The sequence below is a fragment of the Scomber scombrus genome, chromosome 4 (genome assembly GCF_963691925.1).
Source record: "Scomber scombrus chromosome 4, fScoSco1.1, whole genome shotgun sequence".
NCBI lineage: Eukaryota > Metazoa > Chordata > Actinopteri > Scombriformes > Scombridae > Scomber > Scomber scombrus.
The window spans coordinates 29668425-29695138 of record NC_084973.1 but is presented as its reverse complement, the minus strand read 5'-3'; positions in this window follow the sequence as shown (position 1 = coordinate 29695138).

The following is a 26714-nucleotide window of genomic DNA, read 5'->3' as shown; positions in this document are numbered from 1 at the left end:
TTTTTAAATGCATGTATGTTGGATAATATTTACTATATCTATTTTTTGCACATTTGAGCCCATTCACAGCTGATCCTCAATACTCACCTGGTCTTTCCTTACTTTAGATAGATAGATAGATAGATAGATAGATAGATAGATAGATAGATAGATAGATAGATAGATAGATAGATAGATAGATAGATAGATAGATTATTTTTAATTTACTCTATTTTCTCTGACTTTTATTTACAAATGTGGAAATAAACCAATAAACAATAAATAACATTGTTAAAAAATGTACATTTGCAAAGAAACCCATTCAAATTTTCTGCCTCTTCCTGCACTGTATATTATTTGGGTTTTTTTGTAGTTTTTTGTGTCATTTGTGGTTTGTGCAAACTAAACTACACTAAACTAAATAGTCTATGCTTAAGCTACCTCATTAAGCACATCATCTGATTATAACAACTACTTTAAACACTAGTCATAGTGCTGTAACTGCAGAATTTACCAGTGAATTTAAGGAATAAAATGCAATCAGCCCAACGAATGTTAAGTGGATATTGATCAGTGATGGTGACAAATCAAGATTTATATGTCGACGACAAAAAGAAGGTACCACTTCGTCCATCTGGCAGTACTTTTGGTTGTGGCCTAATGAAAGAGGAGTACCAAGAGATACTTCTGAAAAGGTGTGCAGGATTTATTCTAATGTAATCAGCACAAAAGATGGACGGACAACGAAGCTTCACGACCACCGTCCCATTGATTATTCAACATTCAGTAAGTAGCCAAGAAATAAATCAGAAATAAGCAATAAATACATGTTTTAGGTTATAGTAGAGACACTGGGCTTGTAATTGCAGTAAATGGTAAGCAGACTGTACTTATTGAGGGCATTTCTAGTCTTTTTGACCAGTCAACCTGCTTTTACACTACATGTCACATTCACCCATTCACACAGCCATCGGGAGCAATTCGGGGTTAAGTATCTCGCCCAAGGACACATCGACATGTGGACTGGATGAGCCGGGAATCGAACCGCTGATCTTCTGATTGATGGATCTCCTGAGCCACAGTGTCTGTAGCAATTGTCAATCTTACTGTGTGGCATTTAGATTTGTGGTCAAACCAAACTGATGCCTGTGTGTGGTGGTAGTAGTGTGTGTGTGTGTGTGTGTGTGTGTGTGTGTGTGTGTGTGTGTGTGTGTGTGTGTGTGTGTGTGTGTGTGTGTGTGTGTGTGGTAGTATGTGTGTGATAGGCCACTGGACAATGCCATCGTCCATCAGTCTGACCCTAACGCCCACTTTAAATGATAACATAAGCTCGACAATGTCTGCAGAGGATATCATTTCATTTTTTTTCTGCCCTGCCTGCAAATGTTTACAGCTAGCCTCCAGGCACCGGGGTAAATTGTAATTATTATACTGGAGGGGGGGGTGGGGGGGGTTTAAAGCCAACAGGAATGCTTTGATTGCACCGATGACAAAAGCATGAAGACGTGTTTCACAACAAGTTGCTTTGTCCTAACATGAATGAGTACTTATTTCAATAATGTCTACTGTGTCCTTACCCAGTAATTTAAGTATATGAAACAACTGTGCTTGGCTTCATTATATACATTACCCTCGGCGAGGTATTGTACTGTGCTGTTGTGCTCTGATGTATGGATTACTGTCAACTTTAAACAGATATTTAACACGTGTTGTATCTTCTTTTTTTTAAACACATAATTTACTTTAACACATACTACTTCCCTTTTCTATGTAGTGCATGGTTACTAGCAAAGATATAGATCAAAGGTTTTTTAAGTATGTCGTAACGTAACAGTCACGTGCTCATATGACTACTGAAAGGGGTTTTTCCTGGCTTCAAATGTGCTTTCAATGGAAGTGATAGGAGCCAAAATCATCCAAGTCATTTTAGGCATTTAAAAGTTAAAAGTTTCAGCGGTCTGGGTTAGTCATATAAAAAGTGGATATCTGCCACATTTACAGTCTTTTTAGCATCAAATTCACTGTTTTGTGTTTCTCTGTTGATCTGTCGTGAAAGTATAGTAATAAAAAGAGGAAGTTTGACACTAAAAAGATTGTAACGCTGAAAGTTATCTCTACTTGAACCAAACAGGAAATAAATATTGCTACAGTTTGTTTTTTGTTGTTGTACTACCCAATTTATGTGCTGTTTATTGACACATGATACCACCTTATTTTTTACTTCTCTTACTGTATTTGTAGCTATTTAGTTTCCTTTTTTTCTGTTATCATTGAGTTGTTATAATAGAAAGGTCTTTAGTTTCACTATACTATTGAAAAGGTTAATAAAAACTGTAAATTAAAAAAGGATATCAACTTGATTGACTCATTTGGACGACTGAAGCTTCATATTAGCTTCAGATAAACTTTTAAATACATGTTTTGCACAGAAGGAGAACTGTGGATTACATTGTAAGTGCATTATGAAGAGATCTTCTAATGGTCAGCATGAACAGGAGGAATGATTACAGCAAGAAAAACATGTTTCAATGTTCATTTAGGATCCTTATTGTTGTTTTAAGACAGATGTTGATGATTACAAAGGAGGTTAAGATTTTTCTAAGGAGAGTTTTACCTTCATTTTTTAATATTTAACATGTTATTGAATACATATATTCCTCTTTTTAATTCTTTGAAATCAATGTTTTTTTATATTTTGTAAATAAATCATGACGTGGGCTTATTTGGAGTCACAGTACCAATTAAGTTCAATATTAGACTTTTGACTTTTTTCATCAAATATCTTTATTTTATATTCTTAAATCTACATGAACTAATGAATACATTTTCAAATGAGAGATAAATGTTGCTTTATAAGAAATGATCTCCCTTATAAATCATGTCAGTATCCATGAAAAACAGCTGGACTTAGATTTTGGTGCTTAATGGGAACACTTACCCTAACAGCTGAAAACATTGGTTAGAAAATTAGAAAAGCAATTAAATGTAATAAGTAACATTACATTTATTAAGTAATTGAAATACTTACATTACTTATTATATTTTAAATAGAGTAACTCGTAATCTGTAACCTATTACATTTCTAAAATAACCTTCACAACCCTGCTTTAAGTGCATTATGAAGGGATTTTCTAATAATCAGTATGAACAGGAGGAATGATTACAGCTAGAAAAACCTTATTATTGTTTTAAGACACACTTAGAAAAAACATGAACACGTCCTTTAATTGTTATTTCTTTCCCTAGTAATCCACATTAATACCCTCAGTTTGGGGCTATTTGCAGACAGGCACCTTGCCAACCTTATGATCAAGAACAATACCACACACAGCTGACCCAAGTTGCAATTATAACACTATAAAATAAATTAAAGAGATTTAAAACTGCCACAATCAATGCTTCAAAGCTTATTTTAACCCCAGACATGAACCACACAACCACTGTCCAGACAGCAGCAGCAGCAGCAGCAGCCTCTCTCTCTCTCTCTCACACACTCTCTCTTTAGTCTCTTTTAGCCACCCATAATAACATCATGCTGCCTCATAATAAACATCTACCTGGTTGCATATTAAACTATAGCAATGTGGCTGCACTCTGGTAGTTCCTGCAATTTTTCTGAGTGAATGCACTAAATTAAATCTCTGCTTTGAGACACTAAACATTGTAAATATAACAACACAGCAGCAGCAGCAGCAGCAGCAGCAAACCTGCAATAATGCTGCCTGCTAACTTTAGCTTAGCGTCTGTGACGTTTCATGTAGCTGTGTGGCCTTTAAAACAAACCACATTAAATGCAAACGCTTGCTTATAATTCACTGCTGACACTGGACACCTATTATATACATGTGCGTGATCACATTTGCTTTAATGTTGCAGCAATTTAGTTGACAACTTGCGCTTTAAAGGCGAGCCTATAATGCTAAGTTAGCACTGCTGCTGCTAACTAGCCACTCTCCATACACCACTGTCTTTTTCTTTTTTTTTTTTATTATCACTCACCTGTACAAGGCATTTACAACATGCGTAGATCACAAAGCCGATATATTATCCGCAATTGCGTTGTCTTGAATGCCGCAGGACCCTCCATGTACATCCATATGTGCGTAAAAACAAAGCTTTAATCCGAAAAGTGTCCACTGCCTCTCTCACTACCGGTGGCCATTTTTCCATCCAAATAAGCCGAGCTCGTCCCAGCATTGGTTTTTCCTCCAAACAGCATCCTCCTCCTCCTCCTCTTCCTCCTCCTCCTCTCTGAAAAAGCCCCGGACACACCGAGGCCACATCCGAAAGACAAACCTGACATCTGTTGGATGAATGGGAAAAATACACAAAAAAAGGGAGAGGGTTTTATGCTGTTTTAAACAACAGTGAAACATGTTCATACTGACCATTAGAAGATCCCTCCATAATGCACTTACAATGTAAGATGATGGATGCCAAAATATGCACATTTTATTCTTCTTCTTTTTTGCACATAAAGGTGTCAAATTGAAATTATGCATATTTGTTTATTTGCATCTATTTGAGCTCAAACTCCTAATAAACCTCCTGGATCTCTTAAAGCTGTGCAGGCTGTGCTCAATTTATGAAAAAAGGCAAATAAAATGATATACAGTGATCAAATTTGGGCCTAAATAATTACTGCAAACACTGTTGTCCTGCAAAATGAACACCAGTATGGTTAGAGCAGTGTGATTGTTACTAGAAGGTTTATAGTTTAACCCTTAAACAGGCAACGTGCACCAGGAGATAAAGACTCTTTAAACACACTGTTAGGAGCATGATTGGTTAAGGTGGTTGTTCAATTGTATGTGTGCCTTGAATTTTGGTAGAATTGAAGCTTGTGGTAGGTCTATACTTTGATAGAAATGATCAAAATCAGTTAAGAAGCTAGTATGTGTGATATTAATGATATTAATGACAAGGGAAAACAAGAATGTGTTACCATTATGACCATTTTTATACCTTAATAGGGGCAACATATACAGCTCATGAAATCCAAAATATATTAAAAATATTTGTAAAAATATATATGTTTTTGGAAATGTTGTTACTTAGGTGCAAATGAGATAACTTGTAACATCAAATTATTTTTACACCTCATTTTCCACTCCTGTCTGTTTAAGGGTTAAGTTGAGGTTCACAGTTTTTCAAGTATGTGTTAAAACAACAATACGGATCCCAAATTAACATTTAAACATGTTCATACTGATCATTACAGGATCCCTTCATAATGCACTTACAATGTAGGGAGACGGAGGCCAAAATATGCACATTTTATTCAGTTTTTTTGCACATAAAGATGTTTAATTGAAATCATGCAGATGTATATGTAATATTTGTTTATTTTTAACCCCCTTTGTAATCCTCAACATAATAAGAAATAAGTAATAACCATTAAGTGGTGGTGGTATTATATTGACTAGTGTTCCTGATATTTTGCCCCTCTCATGTATGTTAAAGTGGCCGGTGAGTGTGTGAGTATGTGCTAACACTTAACTGAAATGGTGAAAATGAAAAACCTTATTTTTGTCTTTCATTAGTATTTCGCTCAAGAGCTGCTAGAATGACTATAGACACTTTTTTATACCCTGCAAAGTCTGTTTTTTCAAAGAACTTCATTTATGAGTATTTAGTCTACGTGCACATACTCTATTAAAGCTGAAGTGCATTGAACCCTCTCAACTTCCGTCACACGTTCCCACTTGGGAAATGCTCAGATGCACGAGCCAGATATTTAACACTGGTTTATCAAAACACAATTTCATATGATAAAGAGGATCCTCACTAATTCAGCCAAACTCCATAGATTTATGTTTTGCAGCTCCTTAGACATTTATACTTAGTGTTAGTCCACTACCAAAAGAGTGATAGGGGTCATCAACAAAGAATGATAGGCTGCTTCTCCGTCTCCTGAGACCTCATGTAATAAAAAAACAACTATGCCACCTGGAGCTAAGCAAGGTATGGATGTTTGTACACTAACAGGGACAGAGACGTGGTTCCAAAATAAAGAGTTTTATTAACAAATTAGGAAAAAATAAGCTGAAAGACAAAAAATAAGTGATTCAAATTGATTAAGTTAAAAGTATTCTTTTATTACAAAGTCAGTTTAAAGTGCAATTAAAATCTTTTAAGACTAAATATAAATGTACAAGTAATTCAAAGAAAAACAAAACATAAATGGACTGGGGTTAGCTGATGGCTTGGCAGGCTACACAGAGGTGTGTCTAGGGGTGCTACTGTATACTTACTAGCTTTCAAAATACAACACATTGTTAAAGAGTCACATTGTCAAGTGTGTTATGATTTGACTGACTTAGGCTATGATTCATAGAAGGATTACAATTTTTGGTATGAGTATTCTTTCAGTTTCTGTACATCACTTTTAATACTACAGCACCCCCCTGAGGAGGCTTTTGGCTTTGTCCTGCTGAATGTCTGTGTGTTTTTACAGGCCACATCCTATCATTTCTCATCAGAACCATGAGTTCAGTTACAGAGGAACACAGTGAATATTTAATTCTCCAATGTAATGTTCATTCTGTCTAAATGAAACTTTAATTTTGTTTGAATCATAACATAGAGACATGACATGTGACATCACAGCTTCTACATTACATTCAGAGTATAAAGTCATACAGTTGTACAGATATATATTTACACAGAGAGTCAGACACATATATTTAAGGGGTTTTGATTTTTTAATTTATATTTTTTTGTTTGTTTAGGGGGTGAATTTGGAGTGTCCAATTAGCCTAATCTGCATGTTTTATGGGATGTGGGAGGAAACCTGAGACCCAGGAGAAAACCCATGCAGACACGAGGAGAACATGCAAACTCCACACAGAAACAAAGGTGTCTCTGTGAGGCTGTAGTGCTAATCACTGAGCCAACGTGCTGCCCTAAAGATAGAATAAAGGTTAGGAAAGGTAGAAAAGGGGGGGGGGTGATCAAGGGCGGGTGGGAGTTAGGAGAAGGGTGTAATGAGGGAGGTTTGGGTGGGGAAGATGGGAAGGGGGGCATTGGGATAAAGGTGGAATGACGGAGGTTTGGGTGGGGAAAATGCGACGTCAGGCATTGGATAAAGGTGGAATTAAGGAGGTTTGGGTGGGGAAGATGGGACAGTGGGCATTGGATAAAGGTGGAATGACGGATGTTTGGGTGGGGAAGATGGGACAGTGGGCATTGGATAAAGGTGGAATGACGGATGTTTGGGTGGGGAAGATGGGACGGTGGGCATTGGATGAAGGTGGAATTAAGGATGTTTGGGTGGGGAAGATGGGCATTGGGATAAAGGTGGAATGAGGGAGGTTTGGTTGGGGAAGACGGGGGGACAAGAAGAGGGGGAAAGAAGGGAGGGTGGAGAGGTGAACAGTGGAGGAAGGGGAAGCTATATCACTCTCACTTCCACGAATCTATTGTCAGATTCGCTTTTTTTCCACCTCCTCCTCCGCAAACCATTCTGCTCCTCATTTTCTTTCAGCTGTTTCTCAGTCTTTGCTTGTTTTACCTGGATTTTTTTCGCAGCCTTTTCCTCATTTTTTTTAAGACGTTTGTCCGCTTTATCTTGTTTTACTTGAATTTTTTTCGCAGCCTTTTCCTCCTTTTCTTTTACCTTTTTCTCAGCCTTATCTTGCTTTACTTGAATTTTTTTCGCAGCCTTTTCCTCTTTTTCTTTTAGCTTTTTCTCTGCTTTCTCTTCTTTTACTTTCATTTTTTTCGCAGCTTTTTCTTTATTTTTCTTCTCCTTTTCACTCTCACCGTTATTTTTCTTGGGTCCCTCCAGTTGTCTCATGAGCTCCTCCAACTTGGTGACTCTGACCTCCGTCCTGTGCTCACTTTCAGCCAGCTCTTTCTTATATTTCACCTCCAGAGCATCGCATTTGCCCTGCCAGGTGCTTTCAGTCTGGAGAAGTTCAGACTGTTTGGTGTTCAGCTGGTCTGAGACCTCCGTGAGTCTTTCCGTTAGATCCTTATTCTCTTTGCTCAGAGCAAAGATGTCGGCAGCCTTTTGTTGCAGCAGCTCCTCCAGCTGCTTGACCTTCAGCTGCAGTTCCTCCTGCAGCTGGAAAACCTGCGTGGCAACAGTGGGATCTTCTGCCTCTTTGTCACGTCCTGCCTGGTGTGGTGTGCTTGGCACTTCTGCCTGGTGTGGTGTGTTTGGCATTTCTGCCTGGTGTGGTGTGTTTGGCACTTCTGCCTGGTGTGGTGTGTTTGGCACTTCTGCCTGGGGTGGGGTGTTTGGCAGAGCTGCCTGGTGTGGTGTGTTTGGCACTTCTGCCTGGTGTTGTGTGGTTGGCACTTCTGCCTGGGGTGGGGTGTTTGGCAGAGCTGCCTGGTGTGGTGTGTTTGGCACTTCTGCCTGGTGTGGTGTGTTTGGCAGACCTGCCTGGTGTGGTGTGGTTGGCACTTCTGCCTGGGGTGGGGTGTTTGGCAGAGCTGCCTGGTGTGGTGTGTTTGGCAATTCTGCCTGGTGTGGTGTGTTTGGCACTTCTGCCTGGTGTTGTGTGTTTGGCACTTCTGCCTGGGGTGGGGTGTTTGGCAGAGCTGCCTGGTGTGGTGTGTTTGGCACTTCTGCCTGGTGTTGTGTGTTTGGCACTTCTGCCTGGGGTGGGGTGTTTGGCAGAGCTGCCTGGTGTGGTGTGTTTGGCACTTCTGCCTGGTGTGGTGTGTTTGGCAGACCTGCCTGGTGTGGTGTGTTTGGCCATCTTGCCGGGTGTGGTGTGTTGGCAAAACCTGCCATGCGTGGTGCGTTTGGCCAACCTGGCTGTGGTGGTGCGTGGGCAAAACCTGCCATGCGTGGTGGGTTTGGCCATCCTGGCTGTGGTGGTGCATGGGCAAAACCTGCCATGTGTGGTGGGTTTGGCCATCCTGGCTGTGGTGGTGTGTTTTGCCATCCTACCGGGTGTGGTGGTGCGTGGGCAAAACCTGCCATGGGTGGTGGGTTTGGCCATCCTGGCTGTGGTGGTGCGTGGGCAAAACCAGCCATGCGTGGTGGGTTTGGCCATCCTGGCTGTGGTGGTGCGTGGGCAAAACCTGCCATGTGTGGTGGGTTTGGCCATCCTGGCTGTGGTGGTGTGTTTGTCCATCCTAACGGGTGTGGTGCGTTTGGCCATCCTAACTGGTGTGGTGCATTGGCAAAACCTGCCATGCGTGGTGGGTTGGCATGTCTTGGCATGCGTGGTGGGTTGGCATATCTTGCCTGGTTTGGGCGGTAGCTCATTCTTTGCATGGCTCCAAGTAACAAAAATCAGCAGCAGTTTGTAAGTAATGTAGTTGTCTATTAGTAGACTAGCTGTCTGTAGCAGACTGTGGGTTGAGGGTCGTAGTGGTCTTTGGTAGACTGTACTTATCTCTGGAACACAACACTTGGGTGCAGTTGAATTGAGTTAATATGATGGTCCTACTTCAGTCCTATTTCAGTGTAATTGTGATGTCATCGCGCACAAAATTGTGCGCAATGACATCACAGTTTTACCTATGATGTGTTAGAACCTTTGTGACATCATCATATCTAATGACATCATACGGTCCTCATGACACATGCACACATTTGAGGTCATGTCACCTGACGGCAGCACATTTCAGAATAAAAGCACCATATTTGGAGAAAACTTGCAGTCTGATGATGTTATTAGGTTTTTAACACTATTTACATTCTTAGCTGATGATCACTAAACATGAATCCATTCCACATCTTGTCACCCGACTAATATGAAAAATAATAGATAGAAACTTTATTTGTGTGGCATTAAAATGAGGGAAATATAAAAGTGGATCAAGAGATTAAAAAACAAGACGCATTAAATACATGTAAAGGGTTTCCTATAAAAGAATGTTTTAAAAGAGTACAGATGCAGCCTAACTGATTCCAATGGGCAGTCTTCTAAAGTATGGGTACTCCAGATCTGTCAACTCTGACGCAATCAGAGTGAGAGTCACGCAAATGGCCGTTTTCACACACACATGGTCCTCTAGACTGCATTATTTATACAAAAGGTATACAGTTAAGGCTGTACTAAAAAGAGGCAGGCAAAAAGCAGCAGCCTACAACCTACAAAGGAGACACAGGGTTATGCTACCTGCTTACACAATTGATTCAAAATTGTCCTGGCCCCCTTTACCACTGTAAGGAGTTAGAACAAGGAAGCTTAAACAACAGCAACCAAAGACAATATTACCTCTGGCAATTAAATGTCAGCCTATCAACATTTGTCCAGGGCACATGGCAGGAGCAAGAGAGGATGAACAGGGGCAGACACGTGTCTTAAATAATCTAGCCCTAATTAGGAGCTGGTTAGAGGAGAGGAGGGGCCAAACCTGGGGCTGCATTCAAGGCCTATAGTGTTGTATCTGCACTTAGCTCAGGGAGCATTTCCCACCACACTCATCTACACCATACAGCCACTGACAGCATCATTTTGTTGCATTTCAAATTTATCCAGCAGTATTTTCGTTTCTTTCTTTAATGTCACTGCTTTCTTCATATGCAAATTCTAGTGACTTTTTAAGTTCCTCAATGGTGTTGGCAATGCTGTTTATGAAGGAAGGATGGTGCCATATATCCAAAGAAGAGCAGACTATGATTTGCACTTGTAAAATCTGTAATTCACAACTCGTGAAAGCACATCTCAGAGTTTGCACTTGTAATTTCTAAACTGCAAAACTGCACAACAGGATTTGCATTTGAATCTTCCTATTTGCGTGCTCAGTTGCGTCATCCTTCTCACGTGATTTTTGGCACGATTCTCGCAGATGGAGTGCCAAAACACCCAGTTCTACATCTATCCAGTAGGTGGCAGTGTGTCTATTGATTTTTCCCCCCAGCCTAGTTTAAATTAAACCACGCCTACTTCAGGATGACCTTTAACGTAACAAGAGTGCCTTTAGAGAGTGCCTGGTGTCTCTCTAAAGGCACTCTAAACGTAACCAACCAATTTTCACAGTGGGACTGTTAATACATCAATTTATTAAAATTTTAAAAAAATGTTCAGGTGAGAAAGTAACTATGTAGATTCCCAATATGTGGTCAGTTTATCAAAATAACATCTGTTTGTAAATCTGCTGAGATGTTTTTGGACATGTTAAAAGCCAGTCATCTCAGCTGTTAGCCTTTCATTTGACTCTGAAATGATGACCGGTTATCTGAGGGAGAACATGATCAAATGAACTGACCTGTGCAGCTTCTTGGTGATTTACTCTTAGCTCAAATGTGTAGCATATATGATCACATTTTATTTGGTCTCAAGAATTTAAAAAATGTTTTTAATGGACAGAACAACAGCCCTGCCTTTATGCTCTATATGTACAGATATGACCAGCTTAACATAAATATATTAGATGAATGTAATCTTTTGTTAAGCATCCTCCCGCCAGGGTTAGGGTTAAATATAACACGATATTATGGCATTATATTTGTGCCACATTAGTGAGAGCACAGTGAGACTTATCTGGGCGTGCACTTTATATTTTTAACAGAAAATATTAATCCGAGCAAACAAAAATGTAGATGTTGAGTTAGCCGAACGGCTAAGTTGCTATGTTGTTGCCATTGACGGTTGCTATGCTGTTGCTATAGACGGTTGCTATGCTGTTGTTATAGACGGTTGCTATGCTGTTGCTATAGACGCAACCCAGTATCATTGTGGGAGGCTGCAACATTCAACTCCTTTCTTGATTGGCTGTTTAGCATCCAATCAGACTGCCTCTCAAAACGACACTGGGTAGCGTCTATAGCAACAGCATAGCAACCGTTTATTGCAACAGAATAGCAACTTAGCCGTTCGGATAGCTCAGCAGCCAATCAGGCTGCTTCCTCCCCTCCCATTCTGTGATTGGCTGCTGGTTTTGTGGTTCATTTACATACACTATGAAAACTCGAGCGAGCACACATGAAGTTTTGAGCGCGTTATTTGATCAATAAAATAGCTACACTACTGAAAAGCTACTTGACGTAGAAAACCAGCGATGTTACGACCACGCTACTGAGAAATGTAGCTAAACTAATAACGCCGCTACTGCCCAACACTGAGTATTTCCATGTGATGCTGCTTTATACTTACATTCCACTACATTTCAGAGGGAAATATTGTACTTTGTACTCCATTACATTTATTTGACAGTTTAGTTACTTTTTAGATTTGACACAATGGATAATATAACAAGCTTTTAAAACACAACGCATTGTTAAAGATGTGTGTCAACTGTGTTATTAGGCTAAAACTCAGAGAAGGATTACAATTTTTGGTATGAGTATTCTTTTGGTTTCTGTACATCACTTTTAATACTACAGCACCCCCCTGAGGAAGCTTTTGGCTTTGTCCTGCTGAATGTCTGTGTGTTTTTACAGGCCACATCCTATCATTTCTCATCAGAACCATGAGTTCAGTTACAGAGGAACACAGTGAATATTTAATTCTCCAACTGTAATGTTCATTCTGTCTGAATGAAACTTTAATTTTTGTTTAAATCATAACATAGAGACATGACATGTGACATCACAGCTTCTACATTACATTCATAAGTATAAAGTCATACAGTTGTACAGATATATATTTACACAGAGAGTCAGACACATTTATTTAAGGGGTTTTGATTTTTTTATTTATATTTTTTTGTTTGTTTAGGGGGTGAATTTGGAGTGTCCAATTAGCCTAAACTGCATGTTTTATGGGATGTGGGAGGAAACCTGAGACCCAGGAGAAAACCCATGCAGACACGAGGAGAACATGCAAACTCCACACAGAAACAAAGGTGTCTCTGTGAGGCTGTAGTGCTAATCACTGAGCCAACGTGCTGCCCTAAAGATAGAGTAAAGTTTAGGAAAGGTAGAAGGGGGTGGGGGGGATGATCAAGGGCGGGTGGGAGTTAGGAGAAGGGTGTAATGAGGGAGGTTTGGGTGGGGAAGATGGGACGGTGGGCATTGGGATAAAGGTGGAATGACGGAGGTTTGGGTGGGGAAAATGCGACGTCGGGCATTGGATAAAGGTGGAATTAAGGAGGTTTGGGTGGGGAAGATGGGACGATGGGCATTGGATAAAGGTGGAATGAGGGAGGTTTGGTTGGGGAAGATGGGGGGACAAGAAGAGGGGGAAAGAAGGGAGGGTGGAGAGGTGAACAGTGGAGGAAGGGGAAGCTATATCACTCTCACTTCCACGAATCTATTGTCAGATTCGCTTTTTTTCCACCTCCTCCTCCGCAAACCATTCTGCTCCTCATTTTCTTTCAGCTGTTTCTCAGTCTTTGCTTGTTTTACCTGGATTTTTTTCGCAGCCTTTTCCTCATTTTTTTTAAGACGTTTGTCCGCTTTATCTTGTTTTACTTGAATTTTTTTCGCAGCCTTTTCCTCCTTTTCTTTTACCTTTTTCTCAGCCTTATCTTGCTTTACTTGAATTTTTTTCGCAGCCTTTTCCTCTTTTTCTTTTAGCTTTTTCTCTGCTTTCTCTTCTTTTACTTTCTTTTTTTTCGCAGCTTTTTCTTCTTTTTCTTTATTTTTCTTCTCCTTTTCACTCTCACCGTTATTTTTCTTGGGTCCCTCCAGTTGTCTCATGAGCTCCTCCAACTTGGTGACTCTGACCTCCGTCCTGTGCTCACTTTCAGCCAGCTCTTTCTTATATTTCACCTCCAGAGCATCGCATTTGCCCTGCCAGGTGCTTTCAGTCTGGAGAATTTCAGACTGTTTAGTGTTCAGCTGGTCTGAGACCTCCGTGAGTCTTTCCGTTAGATCCTTATTCTCTTTGCTCAGAGCAAAGATGTCGGCAGCCTTCTGTTGCAGCAGCTCCTCCAGCTGCTTGACCTTCAGCTGCAGTTCCTCCTGCAGCTGGAAAACCTGCGTGGCAACAGTGGGATCTTCTGCCTCTTTGTCACGTCCTGCCTGGTGTGGTGTGCTTGGCACTTCTGCCTGGGGTGCGGTGTTCGGCACTTCTGCCTGGTGTGGTGTGTTTCGCAGCCCTGCCTGATGGGGTGTGTTTGGAAGCCCTACCTGGGGTGGGGTATTTGGCACTCCTGCCTGGTGTGGTGTGTTTGGCACTTCTGCCTGGTGTGGTGTGTTTGGCATTTCTGCCTGGTGTGGTGTGTTTGGCATTTCTGCCTGGTGTGGTGTGTTTGGCACTTCTGCCTGGTGTGGTGTGTTTGGCACTTCTGCCTGGGGTGGGGTGTTTGGCAGAGCTGCCTGGTGTGGTGTGTTTGGCACTTCTGCCTGGTGTTGTGTGGTTGGCACTTCTGCCTGGGGTGGGGTGTTTGGCACTTCTGCCTGGTGTGGTGTGTTTGGCACTTCTGCCTGGTGTGGTGTGTTTGGCAGACCTGCCTGGTGTGGTGTGGTTGGCACTTCTGCCTGGGGTGGGGTGTTTGGCAGAGCTGCCTGGTGTGGTGTGTTTGGCACTTCTGCCTGGTGTGGTGTGTTTGGCGCTCCTGCCTGGTGTGGTGTGTTTGGCACTTCTGCCTGGTGTGGTGTGGTTGGCACTTCTGCCTGGGGTGGGGTGTTTGGCAGAGCTGCCTGGTGTGGTGTGTTTGGCACTTCTGCCTGGTGTGGTGTGTTTGGCAGACCTGCCTGGTGTGGTGTGTTTGGCCATCTTGCCGGGTGTGGTGTGTTGGCAAAACCTGCCATGCGTGGTGCGTTTGGCCAACCTGGCTGTGGTGGTGCGTGGGCAAAACCTGCCATGCGTGGTGGGTTTGGCCATCCTGGCTGTGGTGGTGCATGGGCAAAACCTGCCATGTGTGGTGGGTTGGGCCATCCTGGCTGTGGTGGTGTGTTTTGCCATCCTACCGGGTATGGTGGTGCGTGGGCAAAACCTGCCATGGGTGGTGGGTTTGGCCATCCTGGCTGTGGTGGTGCGTGGGCAAAACCAGCCATGCGTGGTGGGTTTGGCCATCCTGGCTGTGGTGGTGCGTGGGCAAAACCTGCCATGTGTGGTGGGTTTGGCCATCCTGTCTGTGGTGGTGTGTTTGTCCATCCTAACGGGTGTGGTGCGTTTGGCCATCCTAACTGGTGTGGTGCATTGGCAAAACCTGCCATGCGTGGTGGGTTGGCATGTCTTGGCATGCGTGGTGGGTTGGCATATCTTGCCTGGTTTGGGCGGTAGCTCATTCTTTGCATGGCTCCAAGTAACAAAAATCAGCAGCAGTTTGTAAGTAATGTAGTTGTCTATTAGTAGACTAGCTGTCTGTAGCAGACTGTGGGTTGAGGGTCGTAGTGGTATTTGGTAGACTATACTTAACTCTGGAACACAACACTTGGGTGCAGTTGAATTGAGTTAATATGATGGTCCTACTTCAGTCCTATTTCAGTGTAATTGTGATGTCATCGCGCACAAAATTGTGCGCAATGACATCACAGTTTTACCTATGATGTGTTAGAACCTTTGTGACATCATCATATCTAATGACATCATACGGTCCTCATGACACATGCACACATTTGAGGTCATGTCACCTGACGGCAGCACATTTCAGAATAAAAGCACCATATTTGGAGAAAACTTGCAGTCTGATGATGTTATTAGGTTTTTAACACTATTTACATTCTTAACTGATGATCACTAAACATGAATCCATTCCACATCTTGTCACCCGACTAATATGAAAAATAATAGATAGAAACTTTATTTGTGTGGCACTAAAATAGGGGAAATATAAAAGTGGATCAAGAGATTAAAAAACAAGACGCATTAAATACATGTAAAGGGTTTCCTATAAAAGAATGTTTTAAAAGAGTACAGATGCAGCCTTACTGATTCCAATGGGCAGTCTTCTAAAGTATGGGTACTCCAGATCTGTCAACTCTCACGCAATCAGAGTGAGAGTCACGCAAATGGCCGTTTTCACACACACATGGTCCTCTAGACTGCAATATTTATACTAAAGGTATACAGTTAAGGCTGTATTAAAAAGAGGCAGGCAAAAAGCAACAGCCTACAACCTACAAAGGAGACACAGGGTACCTGCTACCTGCTTACACAATTGATTCAAAATTGTCCTGGCCCCCTTTACCACTGTAAGGAGTTAGAACAAGGAAGCTTAAACAACAGCAACCAAAGACAATATTACCTCTGGCAATTAAATGTCAGCCTATCTACATTTGTCCAGGGCACATGGCAGGAGCAAGAGAGGATGAACAGGGGCAGACATGTGTCTTAAATAATCTAGCCCTAATTAGGAGCTGGTTAGAGGAGAGGAGGGGCCAAACCTGGGGCTGCATTCAAGGCCTATAGTGTTGTATCTGCACTTAGCTCAGAGAGCATTTCCCACCACACTCATCTACACCATACAGCCACTGACAGCATCATTTTGTTGCATTTCAAATTTATCCAGCAGTATTTTCGTTTCTTTCTTTAATGTCACTGCTTTCTTCATATGCAAATTCTAGTGACTTTTTAAGTTCCTCAATGGTGTTGGCAATGCTGTTTATGAAGGAAAGATGGTGCCATATATCCAAAGAAGAGCAGACAATGATTTGCACTTGTAAAATCTGTAATTCACAACTCGTGAAAGCACATCTCAGAGTTTGCACTTGTAATTTCTAAACTGCAAAACTGCACAACAGGATTTGCATTTGAATCTTCCTATTTGCGTGCTCAGTTGCGTCATCCTTCTCACGTGATTTTTGGCACGATTCTCGCAGATGGAGTTCCAAAACACCCAGTTCTACATCTATCCAGTAGGTGGCAATGTGTCTATTGATTTTTCCCCCCAGCCTAGTTTAAATTAAACCACGCCTACTTCCGGATGACCTTTAACGTAACAAGAGTGCCTTTAGAGAGTGCCTGGTGTCTCTCTAAAGGCACTCTAAACGTAACCAACCAATTTTCACAGTGGGACTGTTAATACATCAATTTATTAAAATAAAAAAAAAAATGTTCAGGTGAGAAAGTAACTATGTAGATTCCCAATATGTGGTCAGTTTATCAAAATAACATCTGTTTGTAAATCTGCTGAGATGTTTTTGGACATGTTAAAAGCCAGTCATCTCAGCTGTTAGCCTTTCATTTGACTCTGAAATGATGACATGATCAAATGAACTGACCTGTGCAGCTTCTTGGTGATTTACTATTAGCTCAAATGTGTAGCATATATGATCACATTTTATTTGGTCTCAAGAATTTAAAAAATGTTTTTAATGGACAGAACAACAGCCCTGCCTTTATGCTCTATATGTACAGATATGACCAGCTTAACATAAATATATTATATGAATGTAATCTTTTGTTAAGCGTCCTCCCGCCAGGGTTAGGGTTAAATATAACACGATATTATGGCATTATATTTGTGCCACATTAGTGAGAGCACAGTGAGACTTATCTGGGCGTGCACTTTATATTTTTAACAGAAAATATTAATCCGAGCAAACAAAAATGTAGATGTTGAGTTAGCCGAACGGCTAAGTTGCTATGTTGTTGCCATTGACGGTTGCTATGCTGTTGCTATAGACGGTTGCTATGCTGTTGTTATAGACGGTTGCTATGCTGTTGCTATAGACGCAACCCAGTATCATTGTGGGAGGCTGCAACATTCAACTCCTTTCTTGATTGGCTGTTTAGCATCCAATACTTCTACTTCCACTACATTTTAGAGGGAAATATTGTACTTTGTACTCCAGTACATTTATGTGACAGTTTTAGTTACTTTTTAGATTTGACACAATGGATAATATAACAAGCTTTTAAAACACAACGCATTGTTAAAGATGTGTTTCAACTGTGTTATTAGGCTAAAACTCAGAGAAGGATTACAATTTTTGGTATGAGTATTCTTTTGGTTTCTGTACATCACTTTTAATACTACAGCACCCCCCTGAGGAAGCTTTTGGCTTTGTCCTGCTGAATGTCTGTGTGTTTTTACAGGCCACATCCTATCATTTATCATCAGAACCATGAGTTCAGTTACAGAGGAACACAGTGAATATTTAATTCTCCAATGTAATGTTCATTTTGTCTAAATGAAACTTTAATTTTGTTTGAATCATAACATAGAGACATGACATGTGACATCACAGCTTCTACATTACATTCAGAGTATAAAGTCATACAGTTGTATAGATATATATTTACACAGAGAGTCACACACATTTATTTTAGGGGTTTTGATTCTTTTATTTATATTTTTTTGTTTGTTTAGGGGGTGAATTTGGAGTGTCCAATTAGCCTAATCTGCATGTTTTATGGGATGTGGGAGGAAACCTGAGACCCAGGAGAAAACCCATGCAGACACGAGGAGAACATGCAAACTCCACACAGAAACAAGGGTGTCTCTGTGAGGCTGTAGTGCTAATCACTGAGCCAACGTGCTGCCCTAAAGATAGAATAAAGGTTAGGAAAGGTAGAAAAGGGGGGGGGGGGGGGGTGATCAAGGGCGGGTGGGAGTTAGGAGAAGGGTGTAATGAGGGAGGTTTGGGTGGGGAAGTTGGGACGGTGGGCATTGGGATAAAGGTGGAATGACGGAGGTTTGGGTGGGGAAAATGCGACGTCGGGCATTGGATAAAGGTGGAATTAAGGAGGTTTGGGTGGGCATTGGATAAAGGTGGAATTAAGGAGGTTTGGGTGGGGAAGATGGGACAATGGGCATTGGATAAAGGTGGAATTAAGGAGGTTTGTGTGGGGAAGATGGGACAGTGGGCATTGGATGAAGGTGGAATTAAGGAGGTTTGGGTGGGCAAGATGGGCATTGGGATAAAGGTGGAATGAGGGAGGTTTGGTTGGGGAAGATGGGGGGACAAGAAGAGGGGGAAAGAAGGGAGGGTGGAGAGGTGAACAGTGGAGGAAGGGGAAGCTATATCACTCTCACTTCCACGAATCTATTGTCAGATTCGCTTTTTTTCCACCTCCTCCTCCGCAAACCATTCTGCTCCTCATTTTCTTTCAGCTGTTTCTCAGTCTTTGCTTGTTTTACCTGGATTTTTTTCGCAGCCTTTTCCTCATTTTTTTTAAGACGTTTGTCCGCTTTATCTTGTTTTACTTGAATTATTTTCGCAGCCTTTTCCTCCTTTTCTTTGACCTTTTTCTCAGCCTTATCTTGCTTTACTTGAATTTTTTTCGCAGCCTTTTCCTCTTTTTCTTTTAGCTTTTTCTCTGCTTTCTCTTCTTTTACTTTCATTTTTTTCGCAGCTTTTTCTTCTTTTTCTTTATTTTTCTTCTCCTTTTCACTCTCACCGTTATTTTTCTTGGGTCCCTCCAGTTGTCTCATGAGCTCCTCCAACTTGGTGACTCTGACCTCCGTCCTGTGCTCACTTTCAGCCAGCTCTTTCTTATATTTCACCTCCAGAGCATCGCATTTGCCCTGCCAGGTGCTTTCAGTCTGGAGAAGTTCAGACTGTTTGGTGTTCAGCTGGTCTGAGACCTCCGTGAGTCTTTCCGTTAGATCCTTATTCTCTTTGCTCAGAGCAAAGATGTCGGCAGCCTTCTGTTGCAGCAGCTCCTCCAGCTGCTTGACCTTCAGCTGCAGTTCCTCCTGCAGCTGGAAAACCTGTGTGGCAACAGTGGGATCTTCTGCCTCTTTGTCACGTCCTGCCTGGTGTGGTGTGCTTGGCACTTCTGCCTGGGGTGCGGTGTTCGGCACTTCTGCCTGGTGTGGTGTGTTTCGCAGCCCTGCCTGGTGTGGTGTGTTTGGAAGCCCTGTCTGGGGTGGGGTATTTGGCACTCCTGCCTGGTGTGGTGTGTTTGGCACTTCTGCCTGGTGTGGTGTGTTTGGCACTTCTGCCTGGGGTGGGGTGTTTGGCAGAGCTGCCTGGTGTGGTGTGTTTGGCACTTCTGCCTGGTGTTGTGTGGTTGGCACTTCTGCCTGGGGTGGGGTGTTTGGCAGAGCTGCCTGGTGTGGTGTGTTTGGCACTTCTGCCTGGTGTGGTGTGTTTGGCAGACCTGCCTGGTGTGGTGTGGTTGGCACTTCTGCCTGGGGTGGGGTGTTTGGCACTCCTGCCTGGTGTGGTGTGTTTGGCACTTCTGCCTGGTGTTGTGTGGTTGGCACTTCTGCCTGGGATGGGGTGTTTGGCAGAGCTGCCTGGTGTTGTGTGGTTGGCACTTCTGCCTGGGATGGGGTGTTTGGCAGAGCTGCCTGGTGTGGTGTGTTTGGCACTTCTGCCTGGTGTGGTGTGTTTGGCAGACCTGCCTGGTGTGGTGTGTTTGGCCATCTTGCCGGGTGTGGTGTGTTGGCAAAACCTGCCATGCGTGGTGCGTTTGGCCATCCTGGCTGTGGTGGTGCATGGGCAAAACCTGCCATGTGTGGTGGACCACCACAGCCAACCTGGCTGTGGTGGTGCGTGGGCAAAACCTGCCATGCGTGGTGGGTTTGGCCATCCTGGCTGTGGTGGTGCATGGGCAAAACCTGCCATGTGTGGTGGGTTTGGCCATCCTGGCTGTGGTGGTGTGTTTTGCCATCCTACCGGGTGTGGTGGTGCGTGGGCAAAACCTGCCATGGGTGGTGGGTTTGGCCATCCTGGCTGTGGTGGTGCGTGGGCAAAACCAGCCATGCGTGGTGGGTTTGGCCATCCTGGCTGTGGTGGTGCGTGGGCAAAACCTGCCATGTGTGGTGGGTTTGGCCATCCTGGCTGTGGTGGTGTGTTTGTCCATCCTAACGGGTGTGGTGCGTTTGGCCATCCTAACGGGTGTGGTGCATTTGGCCATCCTAACTGGTGTGGTGCATTGGCAAAACCTGCCATGCGTGGTGGGTTGGCATGTCTTGGCATGCGTGGTGGGTTGGCATATCTTGCCTGGTTTGGTCGGTAGCTCATTCTTTGCATGGCTCCAAGTAACAAAAATCAGCAGCAGTTTGTAAGTAATGTAGTTGTCTATTAGTAGACTAGCTGTCTGTAGCAGACTGTGGGTTGAGGGTCGTAGTGGTCTTTGGTAGACTGTACTTAACTCTGGAACACAACACTTGGGTGCAGTTGACTTGAGTTAATATGATGGTCCTACTTCAGTCCTATTTCAGTGTAATTGTGATGTCATCGCGCACAAAATTGTGCGCGATGACATCACAGGTTTACCTATGATGTGTTAGAACCTTTGTGACATCATCATATCTAATGACATCATACGGTCCTCATGACACATGCACACATTTGAGGTCATGTCACCTGACGGCAGCACATTTCAGAATAAAAGCACCATATTTGGAGAAAACTTGCAGTCTGATGATGTTATTAGGTTTTTAACACTATTTACATTCTTAGCTGATGATCACTAAACATGAATCTATTCCACATCTTGTCACCCGACTAATATGGAAAATAATAGATAGAAACTTTATTTGTGTGGCACTAAAATAGGGGAAATATAAAAGTGGATCAAGAGATTAAAAAACAAGACGCATTAAATACATGTAAAGGGTTTCCTATGAAAGAATGTTTTAAAAGAGTACAGATGCAGCCTAACTGATTCTAATGGGCAGTCTTCTAAAGTATGGGTACTCCAGATCTGTCAACTCTCACGCAATCAGAGTGAGAGTCACGCAAATGGCCGTTTTCACACACACATGGTCCTCTAGACTGCAATATTTATACTAAAGGTATACAGTTAAGGCTGTATTAAAAAGAGGCAGGCAAAAAGCAACAGCCTACAACCTACAAAGGAGACACAGGGTTATGCTACCTGCTTACACAATTGATTCAAAATTGTCCTGGCCCCCTTTACCACTGTAAGGAGTTAGAACAAGGAAGCTTAAACAACAGCAACCAAAGACAATATTACCTCTGGCAATTAAATGTCAGCCTATCAACATTTGTCCAGGGCACATGGCAGGAGCAAGAGAGGATGAACAGGGGCAGACACGTGTCTTAAATAATCTAGCCCTAATTAGGAGCTGGTTAGAGGAGAGGAGGGGCCAAACCTGGGGCTGCATTCAAGGCCTATAGTGTTGTATCTGCACTTAGCTCAGGGAGCATTTCCCACCACACTCATCTACACCATACAGCCACTGACAGCATCATTTTGTTGCATTTCAAATTTATCCAGCAGTATTTTCGTTTCTTTCTTTAATGTCACTGCTTTCTTCATATGCAAATTCTAGTGACTTTTTAAGTTCCTCAATGGTGTTGGCAATGCTGTTTATGAAGGAAGGATGGTGCCATATATCCAAAGAAGAGCAGACTATGATTTGCACTTGTAAAATCTGTAATTCACAACTCGTGAAAGCACATCTCAGAGTTTGCACTTGTAATTTCTAAACTGCAAAACTGCACAACAGGATTTGCATTTGAATATTCCTATTTGCGTGCTCAGTTGCGTCATCCTTTTCATGTGATTTTTGGCACGATTCTCGCAGATGGAGTGCCAAAACACCCAGTTCTACATCTATCCAGTAGGTGGCAGTGTGTCTATTGATTTTTCCCCCCAGCCTAGTTTAAATTAAACCACGCCTACTTCCGGATGACCTTTAACGTAAAAAGAGTGCCTTTAGAGAGTGTCTGGTGTCTCTCTAAAGGCACTCTAAACGTAACCAACCAATTTTCACAGTGGGACTGTTAATACATCAATTTATTAAAATTTAAAAAAAAATGTTCAGGTGAGAAAGTAACTATGTAGATTCCCAATATGTGGTCAGTTTATCAAAATAACATCTGTTTGTAAATCTGCTGAGATGTTTTTGGACATGTTAAAAGCCAGTCATCTCAGCTGTTAGCCTTTCATTTGACTCTGAAATGATGACCGGTTATCTGAGGGAGAACATGATCAAATGAACTGACCTGTGCAGCTTCTTGGTGATTTACTCTTAGCTCAAATGTGTAGCATATATGATCACATTTTATTTGGTCTCAAGAATTTAAAAAATGTTTTTAATGGACAGAACAACAGCCCTGCCTTTATGCTCTATATGTACAGATATGACCAGCTTAACATAAATATATTAGATGAATGTAATCTTTTGTTAAGCATCCTCCCGCCAGGGTTAGGGTTAAATATAACACGATATTATGGCATTATATTTGTGCCACATTAGTGAGAGCACAGTGAGACTTATCTGGGCGTGCACTTTATATTTTTAACAGAAAATATTAATCCGAGCAAACAAAAATGTAGATGTTGAGTTAGCCGAACGGCTAAGTTGCTATGTTGTTGCCATTGACGGTTGCTATGCTGTTGCTATAGACGGTTGCTATGCTGTTGTTATAGACGGTTGCTATGCTGTTGCTATAGACGCAACCCAGTATCATTGTGGGAGGCTGCAACATTCAACTCCTTTCTTGATTGGCTGTTTAGCATCCAATCAGACTGCCTCTCAAAACGACACTGGGTAGCGTCTATAGCAACAGCATAGCAACCGTTTATTGCAACAGAATAGCAACTTAGCCGTTCGGATAGCTCAGCAGCCAATCAGGCTGCTTCCTCCCCTCCCATTCTGTGATTGGCTGCTGGTTTTGTGGTTCATTTACATACACTATGAAAACTCGAGCGAGCACACATGAAGTTTTGAGCGCGTTATTTGATCAATAAAATAGCTACACTACTGAAAAGCTACTTGACGTAGAAAACCAGCGATGTTACGACCACGCTACTGAGAAATGTAGTTAAACTAATAACGCCGCTACTGCCCAACACTGAGTATTTCCATGTGATGCTGCTTTATACTTACATTCCACTACATTTCAGAGGGAAATATTGTACTTTGTACTCCATTACATTTATTTGACAGTTTAGTTACTTTTTAGATTTGACACAATGGATAATATAACAAGCTTTTAAAACACAACGCATTGTTAAAGATGTGTTTCAACTGTGTTATTAGGCTAAAACTCAGAGAAGGATTACAATTTTTGGTATGAGTATTCTTTTGGTTTCTGTACATCACTTTTAATACTACAGCACCCCCCTGAGGAAGCTTTTGGCTTTGTCCTGCTGAATGTCTGTGTGTTTTTACAGGCCACATCCTATCATTTCTCATCAGAACCATGAGTTCAGTTACAGAGGAACACAGTGAATATTTAATTCTCCAACTGTAATGTTCATTCTGTCTGAATGAAACTTTAATTTTTGTTTAAATCATAACATAGAGACATGACATGTGACATCACAGCTTCTACATTACATTCATAAGTATAAAGTCATACAGTTGTACAGATATATATTTACACAGAGAGTCAGACACATTTATTTAAGGGGTTTTGATTTTTTTATTTATATTTTTTTGTTTGTTTAGGGGGTGAATTTGGAGTGTCCAATTAGCCTAAACTGCATGTTTTATGGGATGTGGGAGGAAACCTGAGACCCAGGAGAAAACCCATGCAGACACGAGGAGAACATGCAAACTCCACACAGAAACAAAGGTGTCTCTGTGAGGCTGTAGTGCTAATCACTGAGCCAACGTGCTGCCCTAAAGATAGAGTAAAGTTTAGGAAAGGTAGAAGGGGGTGGGGGGGATGATCAAGGGCGGGTGGGAGTTAGGAGAAGGGTGTAATGAGGGAGGTTTGGGTGGGGAAGATGGGACGGTGGGCATTGGGATAAAGGTGGAATGACGGAGGTTTGGGTGGGGAAAATGCGACGTCGGGCATTGGATAAAGGTGGAATTAAGGAGGTTTGGGTGGGGAAGATGGGACGATGGGCATTGGATAAAGGTGGAATGAGGGAGGTTTGGTTGGGGAAGATGGGGGGACAAGAAGAGGGGGAAAGAAGGGAGGGTGGAGAGGTGAACAGTGGAGGAAGGGGAAGCTATATCACTCTCACTTCCACGAATCTATTGTCAGATTCGCTTTTTTTCCACCTCCTCCTCCGCAAACCATTCTGCTCCTCATTTTCTTTCAGCTGTTTCTCAGTCTTTGCTTGTTTTACCTGGATTTTTTTCGCAGCCTTTTCCTCATTTTTTTTAAGACGTTTGTCCGCTTTATCTTGTTTTACTTGAATTTTTTTCGCAGCCTTTTCCTCCTTTTCTTTTACCTTTTTCTCAGCCTTATCTTGCTTTACTTGAATTTTTTTCGCAGCCTTTTCCTCTTTTTCTTTTAGCTTTTTCTCTGCTTTCTCTTCTTTTACTTTCTTTTTTTTCGCAGCTTTTTCTTCTTTTTCTTTATTTTTCTTCTCCTTTTCACTCTCACCGTTATTTTTCTTGGGTCCCTCCAGTTGTCTCATGAGCTCCTCCAACTTGGTGACTCTGACCTCCGTCCTGTGCTCACTTTCAGCCAGCTCTTTCTTATATTTCACCTCCAGAGCATCGCATTTGCCCTGCCAGGTGCTTTCAGTCTGGAGAATTTCAGACTGTTTAGTGTTCAGCTGGTCTGAGACCTCCGTGAGTCTTTCCGTTAGATCCTTATTCTCTTTGCTCAGAGCAAAGATGTCGGCAGCCTTCTGTTGCAGCAGCTCCTCCAGCTGCTTGACCTTCAGCTGCAGTTCCTCCTGCAGCTGGAAAACCTGCGTGGCAACAGTGGGATCTTCTGCCTCTTTGTCACGTCCTGCCTGGTGTGGTGTTCTTGGCACTTCTGCCTGGGGTGCGGTGTTCGGCACTTCTGCCTGGTGTGGTGTGTTTCGCAGCCCTGCCTGATGGGGTGTGTTTGGAAGCCCTACCTGGGGTGGGGTATTTGGCACTCCTGCCTGGTGTGGTGTGTTTGGCACTTCTGCCTGGTGTGGTGTGTTTGGCATTTCTGCCTGGTGTGGTGTGTTTGGCATTTCTGCCTGGTGTGGTGTGTTTGGCACTTCTGCCTGGTGTGGTGTGTTTGGCACTTCTGCCTGGGGTGGGGTGTTTGGCAGAGCTGCCTGGTGTGGTGTGTTTGGCACTTCTGCCTGGTGTTGTGTGGTTGGCACTTCTGCCTGGGGTGGGGTGTTTGGCACTTCTGCCTGGTGTGGTGTGTTTGGCACTTCTGCCTGGTGTGGTGTGTTTGGCAGACCTGCCTGGTGTGGTGTGGTTGGCACTTCTGCCTGGGGTGGGGTGTTTGGCAGAGCTGCCTGGTGTGGTGTGTTTGGCACTTCTGCCTGGTGTGGTGTGTTTGGCGCTCCTGCCTGGTGTGGTGTGTTTGGCACTTCTGCCTGGTGTGGTGTGGTTGGCACTTCTGCCTGGGGTGGGGTGTTTGGCAGAGCTGCCTGGTGTGGTGTGTTTGGCACTTCTGCCTGGTGTGGTGTGTTTGGCAGACCTGCCTGGTGTGGTGTGTTTGGCCATCTTGCCGGGTGTGGTGTGTTGGCAAAACCTGCCATGCGTGGTGCGTTTGGCCAACCTGGCTGTGGTGGTGCGTGGGCAAAACCTGCCATGCGTGGTGGGTTTGGCCATCCTGGCTGTGGTGGTGCATGGGCAAAACCTGCCATGTGTGGTGGGTTTGGCCATCCTGGCTGTGGTGGTGTGTTTTGCCATCCTACCGGGTATGGTGGTGCGTGGGCAAAACCTGCCATGGGTGGTGGGTTTGGCCATCCTGGCTGTGGTGGTGCGTGGGCAAAACCAGCCATGCGTGGTGGGTTTGGCCATCCTGGCTGTGGTGGTGCGTGGGCAAAACCTGCCATGTGTGGTGGGTTTGGCCATCCTGTCTGTGGTGGTGTGTTTGTCCATCCTAACGGGTGTGGTGCGTTTGGCCATCCTAACTGGTGTGGTGCATTGGCAAAACCTGCCATGCGTGGTGGGTTGGCATGTCTTGGCATGCGTGGTGGGTTGGCATATCTTGCCTGGTTTGGGCGGTAGCTCATTCTTTGCATGGCTCCAAGTAACAAAAATCAGCAGCAGTTTGTAAGTAATGTAGTTGTCTATTAGTGGACTAGCTGTCTGTAGCAGACTGTAGGTTGAGGGTCGTAGTGGTATTTGGTAGACTATACTTAACTCTGGAACACAACACTTGGGTG